We start from the raw sequence: 18,551 nt of genomic DNA on the forward strand, positions 1-18,551 counted from the left end.
AGGGGGAAGACATGCAGCTAAGGTCGCCAAGGCCGGGAATCGAACCTGTGTTAAGGACTAAGGCCTCCATATGTGGGTTGTGCTTAATCCCTGCACCACAATGGCACACCCGTAATGCTGATCTTTCATCCTTACCTGGAAGGGTAATGCCAATGAATCCAGTTTGTTTCGTAAAACAGTTGAAACGAGTCCCCACAGCACAGGACTTGAGGAGCTTCGATCACCCTGCTGCCACATAGAAGATGGCAGATGCTGTTACGTATGACTCAGCGCTCCATTAGGCGTCTACGTATGATGTCTATGTGAGAAACCCTGCTACAACTGCTTCAGTGATTCTTGTTGTAGCGCCACCACAGGCGGGGAGGTAAACAGCTTTTTCAAAGCCTTTGGTTCATTTGACATAATGCAGTGTGAAAGCAAACGGCAGCAGCTGAAAACCTAACAAATGTCTAATTCTGGTCCCCACTCGAGCCGAGCCTACCGGACTAAACACCCTTAGTCAAGTCTCAAGTCTTTAATTCTCGCAACTTAAGTGTGATTGGAGTTTCAGTCTCAAACTCAAGTCAGCGTCTCTGCCAAAGTCAGTTTAGGGTTAGCTCAGGGTCCCAGAAAACCTTGGAGCTCCCAGCAGTGTTTTCAGACTCACGAGAGAAATACGGCAGGTTTATCAGCCTTCATCTTTTTGCTCGTTGTGCTGTCACCCCTAAGGCTACCCTGCCACACTCACACACATATCTGCGCCGCCATCTCTTTGCTTGCATTCAGTCTGTGTCAGCAGCAGCAGCAGCATGAGAAATGGGGGCGAGTTCGGTCCTCAGTTTCGCGGATATGGGCTGCGTACCCAGATGTAAACAGTTTCTGTGAAAGTTTACAGTTTCGTCCGTTTTCGTCTCCCTTGGAAAGGTGGCATGACGGTTCTTCCCACAGGGGGGGTGGCAGCGCTGGAAGTACTGGTGTCCCGCACCGGCCTCTTCTCCATGCCTGATGACAAGGGCCTTATCGCTGCATCTGCTCTGCCTCCCCCCCTCCTCTATTGTTTAGGGATTAAGTGCGCTCATTGTGAGGCACAGGGAGCTAAATTTGGAGCTCTCCGACACAGTTTTCCTCCTCAATGAAGTGCCTTAATTAGAATCAAAGCGTTATTTTACATCATGTGCAGGAAAGTGCAGAATCCTGAATTTCTCGACTCGCCTCCGACGGTTGCGTTTTTTAACTAAAGTGTCTGTCGGAAGTATTCATACCCCTTCAATTTTTTTCACCCAACAACCTCAAACTGTACTGTGTTTAGTTGAGATTTTCTATCACAGAGCATTTAGCAATTATAAATCTGAACGGTGTGGAATGAATTTGTATTTGGCCCACTGTATTCAGCAACTAGAGTTAACCCAATCAGATCGCAACATCTGATTAGGTGTTACAATGTACTTTCTTAACACTGTGCAACGTTAGTATAAGAAGGTCTACAGCTCAGGTGGGCAAATAGTTTCAAAAGAACTATAGCAGCAGCTGATGATCATTTCAATCATTGATTCTTTTGTCAGTCATTTTGATAATTACTCATTTTGACAAAAAAAAGGCACTTTGTGCAGATTTTTCATTTAAGCCTTTTTTTTAACACAAAATAAAAATATATTAAGAGATGCAAATAAATAAACAATTCAATCATTTTATTGCCTAAAATTTGTAGCAAGGGATGGATCTGCAGCTAAATAAAATCCTAACATCGACATGTGAAAAGCTCAAATGTTTCTGCTTGACATCAATAAATTGTAGAGCTCATATGTCTGTTATTTTTTGGATTATCTGACTATTAATTGGATAACAAAATGTGCTTAACAAGAGTTTTGTTTGTTTTTTTACAGAATTTGAACCATGTGAAGCATATGTAAAACATATTTACAGACAGGTTTTTAATATATTAAATGCAAAACGTACATGTTTGTACAGTTTTGACTTAATTATTACTCAGAATATGTTCTCTCAGCAACTGGCCTTTTTTGAGTCTGAATACTCCAGTTAACGATTAGTCGATTACTGAATTAGTTTACAATTATTTCAATCATCAATTAAATCATGATCAAGCCGATTAATTCAGAAGAGAGCAACTATTAGACATTCATTCCACAAACCTGTCCTGTAGGAAACCAAACGAGGGGGAAACTTACATCGTCATGAGCACAACATCTTCTGCACCTTGAAAGAAGGATGATGCTTTTTCTCAGCAGGGCGGGGAAAGCATGAAGTTAATTACAGAGCAAAATCTCTCAGAGGCAGAACAGGAATTACCTTGGAATACAGCAGGTCAAGATAAAGATAAACTTTATTCTCCCCCAAAGGGCAATTTGTTTTGCAGGCGGCTAAAGAAAAATTACAATTGATAGAAACACAGAACAAACATGATTCAACCAGGATACAGACGTAACCTACTGTAGTCTCTGTTCGGGCCAATCAGGTCAATTATTTATGAGAGACTCTAACTGGGACAAATGAACATTTGTAGCTTTTTGTGTTGCGCTTTATCACAAAATATCCCAACTGTAATTATAGTAAAGAGGATCATTTGGGTCATTAAAGCTTTTTTTATGGCTTTATAAGAGTTTTCAGGGCTTATTTTTCAGGCTGACGGACTCCAACCAGCAAACAAATTAAAATGCTAAAACTGGTCCAATCAAGCAGTTGTTGTTGGAGCAGCTCTGTTAGCTCAGCTCTGATTTCTTCTCTCATAGAATTGGAGTTTTGTTTTTTGTTTTTTGACATTTTGCCATAAGGACCAAAGATGATAAGCTGAGTGGAATCGAGGGCCACTTTTATTTTATTTTATTTTTTAATTAAATCTGAAAAAATGTCTTCTCTGCAATAATATACTAAATAGATATTTTAATAAAGCAAAGTAGCCAAATGGTTGTAGAAAAGGACTCTGTAAATCATTGCCAGTCCAAAATAATGATAATAATAATGATTTTGCAGCACTGATGCTTTTTATAATGACAAGTAAAACGTTTTTACAACTTTTTTTGTATGTGTGTGGGGGGGTAAGGAGTATTATCCCAATTGTTCTTTTAAGAGACACTGCCAAAACAACACAAAGTATTTCTTCTTAAGAAGATTGTGTCTAAAAATCTAGAATTAATCGCAAATTCGCTACATTCTTGAATTGTGGACAAAATCCTCTGGCAGGCCACAAATGGCCCCCGGCCCACAGTTTTAACATCAACATGCTTTTACTTGCGTTGTTCTGTCACACATTATTCTACAAAAAGGTAGATGGAGTTTGAATACTTTTGCAAGGAACTGTAAATGTGCAAAACAATCTGAATGTTCGACCTGGAGCTATGCGCAAAAGCAAAATTTTAGGCTGAAAAATGTCACGGCGAAATCTGTATTTCACTTTGAGAGAAAACTTGAAGTATCTTTTTTTTTTTTTTTTTTTTCAAACCCTCTGACAAGCAGGAAAAGAGGTGACGCCTTCAGTCCACAGTGAGCCACCGTCACAAAGAGAGGGTGACCTTGCCTTTGGCCTCTTGGCTGTCTGACAAAGCAATCCCCATGCTGTAGCGCAGTACGGCTGTCCTCTAAATGAAAGTAGCTGAGAGGCGAAGGGCAAAGAAGCCTATGGAATATCAATGTGCGATGCTCTCAATTAAGATTAAAGCTTCGAATGGAATCCTATGGAGCTGCTTCCCTAAGAAATGCTTGACATTTTACCCTTGCTGACTAGATAGAAAAAAAAAAGAAGACGAGGGTCCACCACTAACTAGTCACCCCCATCCTCGGCTGGCTGTGTCGTCTTTCTCCGAATTCGCTCTGTAGATATTGACTTAGGCTACAGTCACACTTCTGAGAAATAAGTGAAATGGATCATCTTACTGCCCGTGGATGATAAGAATGCTGAAATATGAAAAAGCGTCGGGATCAGCAAAATGACAAACCGGGACTCGGGGAGGTGGTGTTGGTGGTGGGTGGAGGAGGGGGTGGGGGGATATGAGGCAGTCATGATAAACCCTTGGAGACAAATTCCCCACAGCTACAGACGGAGAAATGAGGAGCGGCGGCGAAAGGTGGTGGTGGTGGAGGAACAGAGGGAAAGGAAAATATACGTCGTCTCCTCGCGTGCCCGGTTTAAATGAATGTTTAAAATAGACACTCATTAATTTAAAATACATGTATTCCCTCAGAGCCGAGAAAGAAAAAAAAAACTGAGCTGGCTGCACCTGCACGACTTTTCTACAGATAAAAAAAAAAAAAAACAAGCAGAAGGATTTGTCTTTCAAAAAAAACTCTATGATCTGATTTGAAGTAGATTTATTACACATGAACATCATTCAGCTTCTGTGTAACAAATAAAGCAGGCCCACACCTTTTTTTTCTTCATTTCCCCCTCTGTCTCCCCACGTTTTCTGCCACTTAGCAGTGCGATTTTTGAGCTTTGTTCCTTTAAATCAATACAACGTTTTTAGCGGTTTGTTAAGATTCAGCAGATGTCGTTTCTGGCCTTGGGTTTGAATGTGAAATACGAGCCGGTGTTTACTTGGAACGGCGCTGCAGTGCACTTCCCGGTGATTTACAGAGCGCCATGTTGCTTGTTTGCCTCTGATCTCGAAGATTAATACAGATTATGATGATGTTTGCAGTGTGGATCTGCCAGTGCCGTCACATATACGGTGACTCGTGCCAGCACTCCTTTTATTTGCTTTACGGCAGAGCAATACATACACACAATGCATCATATTAAGTAGACGTTTAATCCGAGCTGTCAAATTAGTAAGAAACACGTTTGTTTTTTTTGCGCTCATTTTATTGAAAGCGTTGTACCTCCAGGTGGAGCTAAGCAATATGCATAAAGCTGATCTAATGTCTTGCTGCTTAGAGTAAGACAGCCGGGACTGATTATGAATACGGTGAAGAAAATGGGATCAAAATGGAGGCGAGCGTGTAAACTCCACCCTTGATAAACAGAATTCCACATCACGCTCCAACTCTGCAGTTAACTGAATCAATGCAATTCCACTTGTGCTGATCTTGCAGACTGAGCCCCTTCCCCCCATCCTCCGTCTTTCTCTATCTCCCTGTCTCTAACACACACACACAGAGACACACACATCTGTCTCCCTCCCCGCACAGGTCTACCCATCGTAACACATTAGCAGCAGAAGCCTTCACACAATCAAGACAAGGCAGTGCATGAGACGTCAGGCCAATTTGTTTCCTTCTCAGAGCTACATCGCATTAGCAGGGTGGCTATACCCTTGAGCTAAATCCAAGTTCACGCAGCTGAAGCGCGCCGCTGGACAGCAGGGCAGCGGTGTCAGCACTTTTCAGACGAGAGAATGCTGACATGTATCCAGTGGACTGACATGTATGAAACAGGCCTAACAGTATTCTTTTTAATAAATAAAAATAGGTCCTCTGGATGTTTCTCTTTTTTTTTTTTTTGAAGCCCTGGAAGCTGAAAATGGTGTCCCTTAAGGCCCTGCGGGGGGAAACGTGAGCAGAGTCAGAAAATGCTACAAAAAAAATATGTTCGCTTAAGTCAGAGGTCTGGACATGGGATCAAATTGTCGAATAAGTGAAAGGATTGCTCGTTACCTTAAATCGTGAATTGACTAATCACACGGCTACACCAGGCACACACGCGCTCAGGCGCCGAGGAAGAAAAAGGGATTTAAAATGGATGAGCTGGTCTGAGTATTTGTTGGGAGTTTCTTTTAGAGTTACATAAAGTAGTCTCACAAAGTGAAAGTATCCACCAAGAGACAGTTGTAAATGCCTTGTGGATGTCAAAGGTCAAAGAGGAGCAGGTCTTTAAATTTTATCTTGACACGACTATTTAATCTTGTATATTCTATGTTTTTTTTTTCTCATGGAACCTTTCCATCAGGCAAAAAGTTTGCATGACACACAAACATCTTCATTACATTCTGTGACTCGATGCGGATGACTCCCTGTAACTCAGTGTTAGCATACCTTTGCTAGCTAACTAGCTAGGATGTCCAAATTCATTGCCAGTTTGCTGGACGAAGTTTGTACATTTCTGTGGAGATGCAGGTCTCAAATTTCACCTTTAATGGTTTTTAAAAAGTCTGACATTTGAGTTGATGTAACCTGCAGAAAAACCTGATGCCAGCTTGGAAAATGTTGAATGTGCCCTTGAGTCTTGACCTCAGCTACACTATTCAGATTGTAATGTCAGAATTTGGGGTAAACACGTCAAGATAGATCCCTCATGTCTTAAATCAATTGTTCAGGATGCTGTTGGTGGTGTGAGGATTTTGGGGGACACCTTCTTCCCAAACTTTAGACCCGTCAGAGCAGGAACAGGAACAGCATCACGGCTGTGCAGCCACCAAATCTGTGGCAGCTGTGGGATGCCATCAGGTCAATAGGAACCAAAATGTGTTCGTCCACATTTTGGCGTACTCTTGTTAAGTCTACACCACGAAGAGTTAATGTGGTTCTGAAGTCAAAGTGTACCCAGTGAACTTGATGGTTAGTGTATGTTTCCTGTCTCATCAGTAACTCTTAACAAATCTACCTCTTTGTCCTCACTGGGGCAGAAGATAAATGTGACTCAGCATGGTTAGTCAATACTGCCATTATCTGCCGTCTGCCTTGCTTAATTAAACATATAAGTGGCCACCCAGTAACTAACGATGGCCATCATCCTGTTCCGTGACGCCACTGGATTTGGCGGAACTGCCACTTGACCCTGGGGAGGATTGCCCACCATTACATGGTGCGACGGTATCCTCTCTATGCCGCTTCATTTCCCCCCCATTGCATGTCTCAGGATGTGGCTCTCAGTTTTCCTCCCCCCACCCCCCAAAAAAAAAGAAAGAGAAAGAAAAAACTGTTGGAGGGAAAATGCAATTACTGCGAGATTATCATACTGCTTCCGTTTGACTTTTCTGACTGAATTCATGAATACATATGAATCCATCTTGCATCTCAATCTGAACTCCCCCTCTCCTCCACCTCCCCTCGACTCCTCTCGCCCGACTTGAATGCGTCATGCCTGGCGGTATTTTCTTTGTTTCTTCAAAAGTGTGTTCTCGCAGTAAGACGCAAGTATTACCCCAAAAAAGCCCAACCCACATGCTTCTCAAATAATGAAGCATTAAAAAAAATCTCTGCATACTTTTGCTGGTGTGGGGAAAAAAAAACAATTCAAATGTATTTCAGCAATTTTATAGTAAAGTTGTGCGTTTGTGTGTGGTGGATTTCTGTGTTTATTGCTGTGGTCAGTCGAAGACTGCGAAATGTCACGGGAACCTCGACTTGTTTCAGATTGATGACCAGGCATTTTCATCCTTTTTTTTTTTTTTTTTTGGTGAATTTACATATATTGTCTATTTTACTATAATCTCTGAGACACTGACAGACTATTCTCAGTTTCAGAGAAAAGAAGTGCTTCTACACAGCCTCTGGATTCAGAAATGATGTAATACCTACGGTCAGTAGGTGGCAGTAGTGTCAAAATCAACATCAAAAGGAAGTTAAAAGGAAGTCTCTGACCCTGGATAAAGGACTTGCCACGCTAACAAATCCACAAAGCAGCCTTATTTTTTTATGGATATTATTTACCTTTTTTTTCCCCCTCCTCATGTATGAAGTTTTAATGGAAATAGAGTAAAGACAGAACAGCATGTAGGGAAAAAAATACAAAAATTGCTTCATTCATTGTTATGGCTTTGAAAACAGAAAGCAAAGACATAAATGTGAAAGGGTGACCATTTACAAAATCATTCGTATTACCTTTTGAATATACAGTCCAAAGAGTACAATCCATCCATTATCCGTATTGTCTTATCCACGGAGGGAGAAAAGCATATTAGCAGAAAGCGTAGAGCAGCAACATGCAGTGGAAAGTTCAATGTGATGCACCAATGAAGCAACTGAGGACAACCTAAAGTCGACGTCTTGGTTGAGGAAAACAAAACGGATCCCAAAATATGGAGAAACATAGTAGAAAGCTTGTGACATCGACAGCAGCGAGTCGATTGTGTGGATAATCCTCACAAGAAGAAGGTCCGACATTGAACATACCAAACTGTGGGAAGAAAAGATCCAGTATTTCAAATTGTAATATTTGGTTAAAATGAATGATTTTTGTGTGATTTTTGTTTGTCCTGTCCCCTTTGTGTCATTTCTGTAAAGTTTGTTTCTTAAAAAAAAAAAAAAAAAAAAACTTCAGTTACGTACTTCAGGTCTGTGTACGAAATAAAACCAGTTACACTGAATGAATCCTATCCTGTCTGTATTTACTTTATAATCAAGTCTTTTTTTTTACCGTTGAACATAGCTAGCTCCTGCTAACTTGTGCCAACTACTCAACAGCTAATAGGCTACTGCTAGCATAAGCGAACGAGTTAACTTTGAGTCAAAGTTGTAGTTGGGACTGGGAAAGTGGATGCAACTCCAACTAATCCCCAGTTACGACTAAGAAGGCCGACTTTGCGTTTCAATATGGCCGCTCCTCACATCAACAGTAGTAAAATGTGGTGGAAATAGGCTTATTTTAATTTCTCCAGTGGGACATGATTACTCCAATGTAAAATAACTCATCACAAACGTCTGGTGGCTGCTGTTGCTTCCAGCGGTGGCACAGCTAGTCATTAGGTTTACAGCAATTTTTTTTTTCCATACGTTGGTTTGGACTACTTTTTCTCATTAAATGAAACCATTTAAAAAAAATTTAATTACTTAGATTATATACAAATGTTTGTTAATGTGATATTTGAAAATGAGAGAGAAAAAAAAAACAGAAAACTTTGTGAAAGGGGAAATTACTTTTTACAGCATTTTAAACTGTGTTGTAGATATCAGATTTTTTTTCCACATTTTCGCCTGAATCAGTGTTCTGGATTTGTGAATGCTCACACTAGTCCCATCTCTGGCCTCTGCTGGAGACTGTCATCAGTGCACTTTAATTCCAGCTGGGGGAAAAAAAAGCCTAGTCATGTTGTTGACTGATTGATTCAGTAATGATAGCACATAAAAGACAAAACAGACAGCTACCAATAGGCTTAAAGCGTCATTTTAAATGATGTGGGATTCACAAAAATATGATTTTCTTGCTTAATTTGTTGGCTGAAGCACCGCCGCTAATGGCTGAACACCAGAATTTCTACTGCCACCGTAATTAAAGCATTTCAAATAAACACCCAGTGCTATTGCTCCGTGAATGTCCTCCAAATTAAAATGCAAGCCACCACGAAACAGGCGGCTCTGCTCAAATGTGGGCCACCAACAACCTTTGGACTTCACCACTACTCCTGTTAATAGCTCAAGCTGATGGATCATTTAAGAGGCAGCCAAAGCAGACAGATGGGTAATGGATTGCATGGCAAATCATTGCGGGGATCGATGGAAGACATGCATCAATACATGGATAGAGAGCTGCTGAAACAGACACCAGGGCTAATGTGGAACAGCATAGAACATTATTGTGTTGTGCACACGGCGCAGGAGGCTAATACAAGCTGGTCCTCGCTGATAAGGTGTCCTTTTAAATAATGCAGATGACAAACGGACTTTGATAAGCTGAACTTAAAGGTGTAGTCCGGGATTTAAAAAAAAGTGAGGCTATGTTAGAAGGTTATAAACCTTTCATTTCTTACGAACAGACTCCTGGAGTCCCCATTTAGTAGTTAAAAGAAAAAAAAAAATAAGCTGATCGTCTAATTCTTCTGACGCGTTAAACGGCAGCAGTTTCAAATAAGTTTTGTTTTGCAAGTCATTTTACAAACCTTTGTGCAATTTTCACGTTTGCATTCACAGTAATTTACAAAATGAGTGATTATTTCCACAGAAAATGGAAGGCAAAACAGGGAGTGTCTCAATAACGATCTTCCTGTGTGAAACGCATCCCGAGAACTGAATGATAAAAAGCATTTCTGGTCATTCTGATACAAAATGAGACGGAAGAAAATAAAATTCACTAAAATAATTAGAAAATTAAGCCAATTTACCACTCTAAATATAATTTGGTCAAATCCCAGAACTGAGGATTAATTTATTGCTTCCTCCATTAACTGTTTTTTTTTGGGGGGGTGGGGTTCGTTTTTCAGAAGCGAGCTAGTGGCATTAAATTGCAGTGATTGATTTTGATTAGTTTTCAGTTTTATTAGTTTCATTAGATTTATAGTTTTGTTTTTGGAATTGGGGTTTTATTATGCAGTAGCAAGAAGCCCCAATGGACGCCGTTTATTCCTGGATGCTCAGCCTTCCCCGCAAACCGTGAGAGAATCGTGGCCCATTTTAGGTTTAGTCAGTTAAAAATCTAAATCCTCGTGTTACTTTATCTGCTATCCATGATTATGGATAAATGAATATTTAATATTTAGTTAAACCGTGTTACGTTTCAACCGAAATCAAATTTGGAAAGTACAGGATCTGTGACCATAATGGGCATAAATACATACTGATATGTATAGAGACAGTTTGAGAAAAGGAAAAGGGAGTGAAGAAAAAACAAAATCTAATCAATAATATACGGCCGTCATAAAGAGGCCATTGATTGTAATGTTTCTTACTTATCTGGTTAAGTATTTGGTCTTCCTCCTGTCAAGTCACTGCAACTTAAGGGACTTGATGCCCTTTAAAACGCTTGGAAATCAGATAAATTATAAACAAGCAAAACAGAAATGCAACACAAAGATGCCATGAGAGTAAAACTCAAGAGCATACACGGAGCCAGCACGGCACAGGGAGATACGAGGAAAACGAGCACACAGCGCACAGAAACAAACTGTTTTAATAAACGTCTGAACATGTGCTGCAGTAGGAAGAAACATGAAGGACACAGTATGAATCAGGACCTTGTTGCAGACCTGGCTGCTGCAGTACAAACAGAGCATGCAGCACAGTCAAGATGGCAACATGAATCATGGTTTAAAAAGCCATGAAATAATGATATAATAATAATGAGCAACAAAACTGCTGAGTAATGAGTAATTACACCTACTGGTCACAAAACGTACGAAAAACACGGCAAAAGATTTACGTTTTTCCCCTAGAAGTTTTGATCCAGCTGAGCTAGCCGCAAACTTCTCCTTTCCCTTCCCTCTCAGCTTGCAAAACACCAATATCATTTTATTTTGGCAGATTGTGAAAATGTCAATGTTTTTGCACAACCAGAGAGATTTTGACCAAATTAATTTATCATTATTTGTTGGGCATAAGATGACAGACTTCAGCTGATAACTGGTGTGCCTATTCATTTATATTGTCTATGCTGCCGGCGGCACCCAGTTTGATGGTGTGACGCAGAAACATTTATGAGACATGCAAGTTGAAGTTGGGGTAACGTTGGTGTAAAACCACTGGCCAGAACCAAAGAAAACACTGATTCAAGTTGGCATATATATATTTTTAATTCGGTGCAAGTATATTAAAAAGTTACTTTATATAATTCATGGAGGTTTTAGCTTTAAATCAAAATGGTTTCCCTCGAACCAGCTGCTAGCTTCAGCCTCAGTGATCAAATAATCTGGGTAGAAGTATTGGATTACCTTCTTCCAGCCTTTTAACAGAAATTCACTTCAAAAATCCTGAAATATCCCTTCATGTTTATCTGCTGAGCCATCAGTTCATTTTGTGCCCACTGATGACAGTCACACACACATACACAGACACACTTAAGGACATTTACCACAACCATGTGACACTCTAAAACAAAGTGTCAAAGAAAACTAATAAAAGGACATCTGTCTTTTTGGTACAAAACACAAAGTCTCAGAAATCCTTTCTCTGGTCGTACAAACGCCGGGAGGAACTGGAAGTATTTATTTTCCTCTGATAAACAACCGATATAGTCACAGAGGTTACAAAGTAATGCTGAGCCAACGTGAAAAAGGGGCATGCGCTGGTGTGGGGGAGCAGCCCGCCCAAGGGTTGAACTCGTCTTGGCCTCAGGTGGTCCTGTGACTAGGCCCTGAGTCACCTTTGCAGCACCGGACGTTTTGGACTTGTGGTTTCAACATCCACCACCGGCAGTGACTGATAATTGCCTCCAACAGTGGTACAAAAAAAAAAAAAGAGATGTGAAAAAAGAAAAAAAAAAAGTAGGACTTCTAAAGTATCTGGGTGGCAAATACAGCATAGCAGTTTCTCATGGCCTCTTGTCATAAATCTGGGGTGAATGGCTGGTTTCACGGTGGGTGCTGAGGAGCAGCTGTACTCCTCTAAAAATAGCTGCAAGGCTGCCGCTGCTGCTGCGGGACCCGGTGTGTTGAAGCTCAACATTGCAGATTAGCACAAAGAGCCCGACAACAACACTTTCCACCTGCATTAGCCCGAGCGCGCGGCCTCGCGCATCAGCATTACAACACAGGAAGTGACTTGAGTGTGTTGTGCAAACCGAACGTCCGCGCGCGTCACTGCGTCTGATTCACTCACCCAAACAACGGCCAGATCCTGACCGCACATTGCAGACGCAGTTTGTTTCCGACGGGGATGAACGGCCGTTATCGCCGCAAGTGGCCCGAGGCAGGACGCTCCCTCCCCCGGTGCAGTGACAACCGCCAGGCCGCTATGATGCAAAACAAACTTCCCGCACCCCCCTCCTCACCGAGGTGGTCCGGCTAACATGGAGTCATTATGACAAAGCGCGGCTAAACCGAGTGGAGCTCAGCACATTTTATCACTGTTTTCTTTTTAGTCAGACTCTTTCTGCAAATTAAGGAACAGACTGAAATCCCGACATTCAGCCGATTCGGGTTGATAAAATGGCCCTGTGCACGCACATCGGTTTGTGTGCGTAGCATGTGGGCGCGCACACCTGTTTGGGCGTATTTTAGGGTCAATGTAATTGCTTAACACAGAAGCTGGCTGTGTTTAGATTTGCCGAACAGCTCCGGTGGGAGTCACTATGGCTCACAATCTGACTAATGAAGGCCAAGTAATCAGGCCTCAAACTCATCAGCCATGTTAGCTGTAATTAAAAGGTTTATGTTTGGTGTCAGGAGAGCCATTCGAGTCCATTCAGGCCGTTTCAGGAATCTGGTATTTGCCTAAATCAGAAACTTTGACGTCCTGGATGATTATTGTTTGAAACTCGACCGTGGCAACACAAACAGAGCAACACACGTGTAATGTAAGAGCTTTTGCGAATGCATTCACCCCCATCAAACCTCTAGGCACGTAGCAACCACAAACTTGATTGCTTTTTATTAGGATTTTATGTGCTAGACCAACACAAAATATGCAAGAAAACCCGTTTTAGGTTGCAGACAACTAAAAGCCATGAAGGTGGAGGTTCACCTTCCAGCTGGACACCAATCTTTAAACATGCAGTCAGAGCTGCAGTGGAGCAGCTAATCTTAGACAATACTTTGAAAAGAATCTTCACAAATTCTTTCCACCTAATCATACTGAGCTGGAACTAAATTTTAGTTTGTAAATGTGGAAGACTGGTTGGTGTACACCAAAAGTCTGAAAGCTGTAGTTGTAGTGAAAGGTGTTAATACAAAGTATTGTCTCAAGCAGCTGAATACAAATGCTCACCACACTTTTTTAGATTGTAATTTGTAAGAATTTTGAGAACCACATGTCATTTTCCTTCCATATTACAATTGAGCAATACCTTGTGCTGGCCTATAACATAAAATCCCAATGAAATGCATTAAAGTTTATTGCTATACTTATACTTAATACTTTTTGCTAGTGGATAGTGATTGAATCAACAAAAACAAGCATGATAATTGATAAAAATGTAGTAATCAGCACTTGGTCGTGCAGGACCCTGAAGGCCTCAAAGAAAGACAAACAGGAAGTGGATTTCATCTAAATCCAGTGACACAAAACCCACTTCTGAGATCTGCAAATCCTAAAAGAAATCGCATAATTGATGTTTCAAGAATTGTGGTAAAACAACACATTTAGCTAAATGCTGGTTAGAAGTTTGAAGCCTCATTTACATTTGAATCAGTGGTGTTTCTCTGAACACACGGGCGCTTATGTCGGTTGAAAGGTAGAATTAGAGCATGCCATAACGGTTATAAAGATATACCATAACACCTGCTGTCAAGACACGCTCACATCCACTAAGATGTTTTTACCCAGCATGCACCAGCAGAGCCTCGGCCAGCACATCTCCTGGGATAACAAGTGACCTGATGAGGACGGCACACAGAGGCTGTTTATTCCTCTCTCATGCGTCACCCACATTAAACACACACAGCTGAAAACTGAACGGAAAACACCAGAACGCAACTAAAACTTCTAAAACTTCTGTTTTATTGGACAAGCTGTCAAAAAGAAACACAGTGGTTCTTTTTTTTTGTGTGTGTGTGTGCTGGAAAAAAAAAAAAACATTTGCTCTTTTCTCGTGGAGGAATTCCTCACTCATCACCCCTGCTTTACCTGAGCACTCAGCTCCCTCTGGTGGCTGAGTGGAGCAAGTGTTTCAAACTAACGCGCGGGAATCTGGGTACATGTGCCCAAAAAGACGCTTTTAATTAAGGAAAACAAAGCAAACAACAGATTTAGTTTTTGTTTCTTTTTAATTGTCTCTCACAAGGAGGACTCCGCGCCTCTCTCTGTTTACCAGTGAACCGAGTCTCATTGTGAGGGTGCAGGCTGTGGTCGCCCACTGCTTCCTTGATTACAGCCAGTGGTTGCTTTGCAGCAGCCAATTAAAATCAAATACCATTCTCTCCCATATTACCAACCATTGTGTTTATTTGCAGATCAATTCCCCTCAGCTGTGCCGTTTTGCATAATGAATGCAGAGGCTTTTGATGTGCTCGCCCGGGTGGGGATGCCCTGCTGTTCCTACCTTATTGCCATGTAGCAGTTTGAAAGCTGCTCCGAGTTTCCTCCACTCGCTGATGTCCCCGTGTTGTATTTAGGAAACATTTGTACCGCTGATGTTTGTGCAAAATTAATTTGTAGAGTTGCTCCTGTTGTCGGCTGCGACATTTATTTTTAGGTCGTTTCTTTAAAACGCGTGCACTAGAACTAAGGAAGCTAGCACAAAGTGGAATTGTGGTAATTTCTTCGAACTTGCAATTAACCAATCATTTAATTAACCGAGATGAGGTAGGCCGTTTCTGAGGCCATTAACTGCTAAAATAAAAAGTCTTCAAGTGCAATTCTTCACACAGCTAGATGCACTTTGGAGAATGTCAACAATCGGCCTCCCTTTATTTCTCTATTGCACTTGTCAAGGTTTTTTCCCCTCTATTCAAATATGTCTAATGGAATAATTGACATAAAATTCACACCAGATCAACAACTCAAGTAATCCACACACACAAAGAAATCAACACAAATTTGTCCGTAACTGAGTGCACTAAGCACTTATGGAAAGTCCCTTTTTTTTTAAAGTAATGACAACTTTAAAATGTTACCCGGGAAGAGAAACCAGTCACGTGGTTTTTGACCCATTCTTCTACACAAGCTGTGTTTAAAAGGTTCTGGAGGTCCATTTTATTCACTCCGATCCTCAGTTGTTTTCAAAGATTTTCAATTGGATGCAAGTCAGGCGATTAATTGGACTATTCCAGGAGTTTTACTATCTTCCTCTGGAACTAATTAAGAGCTTCCTAAGCTGTGTGTTTAGGACTACCATCATGGAAATTCACACTGTTGTCCTGTAGAGGTTCACCAATCCGATTTTAACATCTGTATTGGTCCCGATATTGAAAAAAATTGTACATCAGTGACCATGTGCCCTTTAGGGCAGATCTATTAAGTCATGTTTGACCAAGATAAGTCAATTTATTGTTTTAGTCAGTTTCAGTTTATATATTATCTATTTCACACTGGCTACTATACGCCTAATTCTGCTGACTGAAGACACTGAAGTTATGTTGCTTTTACATTTGGCCAATGTGTATCTCAGTACATTTACGTCTGTGTTTAAAACAAAAAGAAGAAACAATTTAAGTCAGTTCAGCACTGTTATTCTGTATCAGATAGTATCGGCCAATGTTAAAGTGAAAAAAATGGATCAGTACATTTTCTGGTACATTTCTCTATTCATCCTTCCTTCAGTGATATGAAGTATCCCAGGATCCTTTGCTGTAAGCCAGCCCATACTTTCAAACTTCAATTCTGACATGCTGTTTTTGTGGAAGGATTTTTTAAGCAATTTATGTTAACATAGTTACTTGATTGTGCTATAAAACCAAGTTTATAGTACAATCAAGGCACACAATACTGCCCCTTTAAAAACAGTCTACCTCATAATAAACTCAGAGTTCAATGTCCGTGCTGTGTTTACGTCGGCTATGATTTTTGTTCTAGAAAAATTATAGCCGAAGTAATATCAGGTTACTTCAAACCTGATATTACTTCAGGCTTGAAGTAATATCAAACCTGGAAATATAAAACCAAAGGAAATTGTTATTAAACCATCTTTACTCTGTCCCTAAATGTGGTTACTGGTCTTTTATGTTGTAAGGGGATTGTTAATTAGTCTTTTTTTATTTTTAGAACTAATATTTTGTTGCCTGAGTACAATCCTTTCACTCCAATCCCACTAATTCTTGATCTCTGTGAGGTTTTAAAACTTCCTCCTTGAGGACAAAAGCAATCTCTGCATGATTTTATTACACCTCATATCCTTTGTGTAGTTAAACATTTCTCTCATAAATCTCAGCGTGAGTGATACATTTATTACCCTCTGCCTTCTGAGCACACTTCAGGCCAGCATGAAGACACTAACCTGTTTTATATTTACAGTATGGACCTTTGTTCTTAATTTAAATACTAAAAAAAATATTCCTGGCTCGGCATCAGCCACGGATCACCAAACATGCTGTTTAAAGACACTTTGATGCAGATGGAGGCGTTTTTTTTTAAGTGATTGTAAATGCATATAGAATGTAATATTAAATGCTGTGCAAAACATTTCTGCAGTTTTTGCTTCTGGCAAAATATATATTTTTATTACCAGGCAAATATAATCTAAGTAAATGCAAAAAAGCAGTTTTCACATGATTGCTTCATTGATGAAGGGGGAGAAAGAAATGAAATCCAACCTGACTTCCATGTGGAACTATAATATCCTCATTGTTAAAACATGAATTAAGCTTTATTAACATTTTTATGGACAGCTGAGATAAATTACACGAGCCACACCCAGCTGTAATGACCACCAGAGCTCTGGAATCCAGAAATCGCCTAAATAGAGCCTGTTTGACAACATGAAGTAAGCTGAAAGAAAGTAACACACTTAGCCGTGATTAGAAGAAATTCAAAAATGATTCAAAGATTAGAGACAAATTCACTGATACTTATCAGTCTGAAAAATATTACAGAGCCACCACTGAGGCTTTAGTAAATCCCAGTGGGAGACATAATCCACAAACGGAGAAGACATGAAACAGTGCGGTTGGTCATCCTACCAAAATTACTCTAAGAGTACATGAGGCTGCAAAAAAAAACATTTCTATCACAATGTTTTAAACGGCGTTTCCCCTTATATCAGAGCAGCTGTAAAAACGTACAGAAGACGAGATGCTAACCAGTTTTTTCCATATATTATAGGCAACATGACGGTGCGGCACTGTCTCCATGGTTACTAATGGTTAGACGCGTACCTTCTTTATAATGCAAAATTTGATATATTTCTAGTCATACTTACTTATAAGTAAATGAACGTTAATCTTCTTGCCTTGTAAAAAGTGTTCGCTGCAAATCTGGCTGCCAGTCATTATTATTGAGGGCTGGTATCCATCGTCGCCTTATCTTTCCTCATTAAAAGCTGTACAATAATAAAATGACAAGTTTGGTTTGCATCCTTGTCTGTTTGTGCAGCCGACCGCGCAGCACCCCATGACCATTTTTAAAGTGAAATCAACTAAACAGAAACAGTATTAGGTTACAGATGTCTGTAGTTAGCCTAGCTTTAAAGGAGCGCATTGATTCTTTTCACGTCCGTCATGGGGCGGAGTTCTGGAGAGTGTGACGTCACGTGCATAGGGTCAATACGCAATCATCTCACTTCACTTCTCTGTCTGGGCTTTCTCCCATTGACATGGATTCTCTCTGGTTGGTTTTCCACTAGGCCAGTCAGCGAGCAGAAGGAGAAGTTGTGAACAATGACCTTTATTTTCTGCGCTGTTTTACAATTGCAGTCTGTCTGTAGTTCTAGAAACGGCAGTAGATGAAGTGAACGAAGCCATTCAGTCCATGTTGACCGCACTTCCAAATGTTGAATTAACAAACAGCCGCCTTGTTAGCCTCTGCGCTTCTCTGTTCTCAGTGGAGGATGGTTGTTTACAGTGCTGGCAACTTCCGGTAAGCTTCTTAGCGCCAAACTGGCGCATTACATATGTCACAGCCAAACGTTAGCAATTGGGTAAAATTTAAAACCAAGAGTTCATGCCTCCAGGAAGCAATAGTTTCTCAATAGCCAAGCATCCAAACCCTCTGGATGAATGTAGTATAGAAACAGGAGGAATTGTTTTGTTTTTTTTTTTTTGTTTTTTTTAACCAGAATAGCATACCTCTAAATTAGTCTGTCTCAAACTGTGGTCCGCAAGGTACTGTGTGTAAACGACCATTTATTTGCTGTGACGTGAGCTCAAAGTGCAACGCTACAG

At 40.6% G+C, this 18,551-nt stretch overlaps 1 protein-coding gene across 1 annotated transcript in view; it reads right to left on the minus strand.

Moving 5' to 3' along the window:
• Nucleotides 1-12,771, minus strand: part of LOC106964925 (DEP domain-containing mTOR-interacting protein) — a 57,789-nt gene extending 45,018 nt beyond the window's left edge. The window contains exon 1 of the mRNA XM_015060716.1: nucleotides 12,397-12,771. The gene's annotated coding sequence lies outside the window, so the exon portion shown is untranslated. The remainder of the gene's footprint in view (nucleotides 1-12,396) is intronic.
• Nucleotides 12,772-18,551: the final 5,780 nt, after the last annotated feature.

The sequence above is a fragment of the Poecilia latipinna genome, unplaced genomic scaffold, assembly GCF_001443285.1.
Source record: "Poecilia latipinna isolate Pla-1442-1.1 unplaced genomic scaffold, P_latipinna-1.0 Scaffold1737, whole genome shotgun sequence".
NCBI lineage: Eukaryota > Metazoa > Chordata > Actinopteri > Cyprinodontiformes > Poeciliidae > Poecilia > Poecilia latipinna.